This window comes from Nanorana parkeri, unplaced genomic scaffold, assembly GCF_000935625.1.
Source record: "Nanorana parkeri isolate BGI_ZX_2015 unplaced genomic scaffold, ASM93562v1 scaffold512, whole genome shotgun sequence".
Lineage (NCBI taxonomy): Eukaryota > Metazoa > Chordata > Amphibia > Anura > Dicroglossidae > Nanorana > Nanorana parkeri.
The window spans coordinates 345225-349882 of NW_017306780.1; positions in this window are offsets into that span (position 1 = coordinate 345225).

The window sequence follows — 4658 nt, forward strand, 5'->3', positions numbered from 1 at the left end:
CTAGCTGCTTACTTACTGCTTCTATATTTAGGTTCTTGGCAGCAATCTTTTCCCCTCTCCTGAGTGCCAAATACGTTCTACAAGGGTCAAAAATGATCTGCACTCTGGCTGTTGAATTTATTTGAATCAACTTTTAGAAAAGACAAATACATAATTTTTCAACATAATCTCTTTGCTTTTCAATACACTTTGTCCATCTGTCAACAAGCTTTCTTATTCCCTCATTAAAAAATGTTTTATGCTGAGCTGCGAGCCACGAATGCACCATGGTCTTCACTTCTTCATCAGAGGTGAATCTTCATCCTTATGGGCTGCTTTCAGGAGACCAAACAGGTGAAAGTCTGATGGAGCAAGATTAAGACTAAAGGTGTACGCTCAATGTTGTCGTCAGCCGTTGACGTGGACGGGCTCCTTCTTGATGGCTAACACTTGTGCGACCTTTCTCAAACTCCTCTATTCATTCATACACACTTCTTTGTGACAAAACACTTTCTCCATACTGCTCACAAAGTCTTTGATAAATAATGGCCCCAGGCACACCCTGAGACCACTAAAAACAATCACTGCACATGCAAATCATAATTGTGGCATCCGTTTTTTCTTGCACTGCAGTTACAAATGAACTGAGGTAACACGTTCACACCTGCACAGCAGTGGCTGGGGAGATAGTAGCCTTGAACGGAAAATGCTGATAAGCGTGTGCGGCCAACATAAGTTTTAATATAATAATATGATATCATAATTTTTGACTCACCCCCGTATATCAGGACTTGGTATATGGTTACATTCAGCCTATGGGAACAGAGGAGCATGCCAAGGCTTTGGAATTAAGGCAGGTTGGCAGCCAATGATAGTAAGGGGCTAATGCAGTTTGGCTTAGGGGACTGAGAGGTAAGTTTCAGAAAGTTTAGTAAAAGGTGTGCCTGTCTTTTAAAGAGACTTTGACTTGCAAGAAAACATTTCCATGATCAGGCGCTGTTGCAAGCAGCCTATCCCTAGGCCTGATTTACTAAAGTGCCATGAAATGAGATGAAACTGCACCAGATATACTAAAGAGGAAAGTTACTAGAAGTGAGCTGGTGTCCACAAGACATGTAAATTCCGTTGTGTTCCAAATGGATATTTGTACGAATTTCATAACATTCGGACATTCTGATGCATCCAAATTTCCGAATTTGAACGTGTTCGAATGGGAACGAATCCGATAGCTCCGTTAAAGAAAATTCGGATCTGTTTGAATTTTTTTCAAAATGAAACTAATTCGGACATGTGACTGTTCTCTGGCCAATCACATGGGTTTTTTTTTGGCTGTTGGAGGGTTGCATTACAGGTACAGTCATGTGATTTCCTGTTGTGCATCTTCCTGAAACAAAGCAACTCAATTTATGTTTCTTAGGCTGGGCACACACCTTACAACCATCGCAAGACTTCTGTCTTGCGATGGTTGTAAGGTACTTAAAAAAACGTACGATCTGCCTATCTTGCATAGGCAGATCGTACTTGCGATGATCGCAAGCCACGCCCCCTGAGGGGCGGGCTTCCGATGACCGCAATGCCGAACGGGCAGTGTGCGCTTGCCTTCGTAAGGTGTGTGGGGACCTTTACTGACCTGCAGTTAATTGCTAATTATAGCATTATAAGAGAAAATTGCTCACACTAATGGGCTTCTAGAAAATTTAATTTGGAGCGAACAGTAGCCATGTTTTAAATGACAAGCATAACAGAGTTCCACACCCATATATTGATATAGATTGAGCTTTGAGGCACTGTACATTTAAAGAGGTCACAGAACTCCAAGGTAAGCCTTTAAAACCCTATGTGAACCTGGTAACTTTCCAACAGTAAGGGTGTAGCACAGGCACATACACCACACCCTTATGATCAGTCGTACTTTAATTAATTTTAAAAATCACTAATCGTAGCAAAGTAAACCCATCTTAGAACAGAAAGTATTCACATACAGTCTCATTCCATCACATAACCTAGAAATAAATGGAATGTGGTGCTCACTGTAAAATCTTTTTTTTTGGAGTCCATTAAGGGACAGAGGTATTCTTGGACTGTGGGCTTATACAGCCTCCTACAGAAGAAATGGACACTGAAATACAAAAACACATAGGCCAGCACAGGATAACTCAACCCACAACCATCATGTGTCAGTTTTGTAGCAAAGTAATAACAAGAGCAAACAAACACAGAAAAGAGGAGCCTCCAATTAACTCCAAAAAAGGGTTTTACACCCCCATTTTCTCTCTCCTCTAATGAGGGACGCAGGAATTTGTAGACTGTCGGTACGCCTATTAGCACTCAACAGAAAGGCAGGCAACATAACAACAAATGGTAACAGGTTTATGATAAATGATAACTGACAAATATTGAACTTTACTCACTTTAAAATGAAAATCAGGAGCGAGTATTTACCTTCCCTGTGCGGCCCCTCCGCCATCATCCCCTGCAGTAGATTGGAGCAGAGGAGGAACGTGGGCAAGGTTAATAAATGCTACTTAGGTTTCCTTCAGTAAAGTGAACATGCTACTTTTGGGTTCACGGGGGGAATTATATATATTATTATATGTATAAATTCAAAGGACATTGTCAGCACATCCATATTGCAGTTACCATTGCTGTATAACATGACATCTGCCTGGATATATGTTATAAAAGCCTTTCCATCCATTTCTACTCAGCCAAAGAGCCACTTTATTGAGCAGAACAAATCCTAGGTTTCCAGCAATAAAGTATAGTACGTAAAATGGAAAAGGATCAGATATGGGTATCTAGTGCGAAGGAACAGGACAGACATTATCTACAGGCTTCTTAGAAATTCTGCCTAATATCGCCAGTTTCAGGAAAAATTGGAACCTGGGGTTTAAAATATTGTGCCAAAAAGCACAAATATTATTAAAGCTGAACTCTAGGCAGGTATAAAATACACACAATGATGCAGCCCTGTTATCATTAAAACAGAACTATGGGGGTAAGTGTTTTTCCTCATAGTTCTCTTAAGGGTCATGGGAGGACATATACTAGCGTCCTCCTGTGACCCAAAGCTACAGCTCGCAGTATACTGAGAGCACCACAGCCGGGACAGATCCCGACAATGCTGTCGAGATTCACCCAGCTGCGTGAGTGACAGCTGGCTCTGCCTACCTAGAGGCAGAGCCAGCTGTACCTGCCCCCTCCCCGTCCGTTGCTCCAGTCAGCGCTGGAGGATAGAGCGGGGAGGGGGGAATCCTTGCAGGGAGCCATGAGTGACAGTCATGGCCCTCTGCAGGGAGATGATCGAGAAGTGAGCGATTGACGGTATGTGTTCGCTCACTTCCGGATCTATTGAGCCGACGTGTGACAGTTTAATTGTCGTACGTCGGCTCGAACTATGAGGATGAAGATTTTCACTCACCTCATAGTTCTCCTTTAATAAAACATTAAATGCAAGCTGTGAAAGTACCCCAAGTTGACTCAAAAGCCTCTGGTAGTCCCTGTACAGCACAGCAGGGCTGGAGTGTGAGAAGAAGAAACAGCACAATGAACTAATCAGATCATGTGTTGACAAGAAGCATGCGGATAGGAAGAGAAAGCAGAGTGATAGAGAGATGAGCTTGTCACTGTACTGCTTCTCCTATCACTGTCTGGGGCAGGTCTAGGACAACCTGGGCTCAGGTAAAGTGGGTTGAATGATACTGGCCATGAGACTGAGAACATCTAGCAGCAGAACATTTCTGGATTGAAGGTCAATATTGCTGCAAAACTGGTTTTGTGATTTATTCTGCTTTATGCATATTCCAATTAAAGTAATATTCAACTCTCAATATTTTTTTTCAATACTGATTCCAGATCAGACAAATATACATTGGCCAGCAAACTATTTCTTTAAACTTTTCCCCAAGCATTGACATGTTTCCAAAAGCTGGCTCCAACTCTCCCAGATCAGCTTCCCTGAATGTCCAGTACAAGATCACAAGATCACAGGGGACAGAACAGTCTCTAGCAGCTGTCCATCTACCAGCTTGAAAAAGAGAGGAGGGAGGAGGAAGTTGAAAACATGGAAGTGTGTTTGCGGTAACCTGACACATTCAGGGGTGGCTCCATAGGACCCAGCAAAGGAAAAGGAGCCACCCTAAAACAGGATATTAGGAGCAGACGATTCTGCAGGAAACTAGAACTTTTAAACATCAATAAGCAGCATCCATTGTAAGTGATTTAATCAGCATTTGAAATAGGTTAAAACCCCTTTTTAAGTAAATATCACTTTAACAAAGCAGCATCGGTTTTAGGTAAAGCTCTGTTGATTTTGAGCTCACAGCATATAAATATTGTTGGATTTATTTAGAAAAGAAGTACAAAGTACGATGATGATGTCAAGTGATACCGACCAAGTATGTTCCAGATTACTGAAGCTATATCAGTAAAAGATGATTTATGATTGCCATGGGTTCAGACTCAGCACTCTTCCACCCATTAAATATGTCAGTATAACTTATATTAATAGAGGTAATGGAAAATAAAGTGACTATAACACTCACAGGAGACCTGTATTAGGGAGCTATGTGGGTTAGGGTCAATTTGTTAAACTGTATTAGTTATTTTCATCTGTGCTGACAACTTTATCTCAGGATATTTATCTCATCGAAACATTCCATTTACATACTTAAATAATT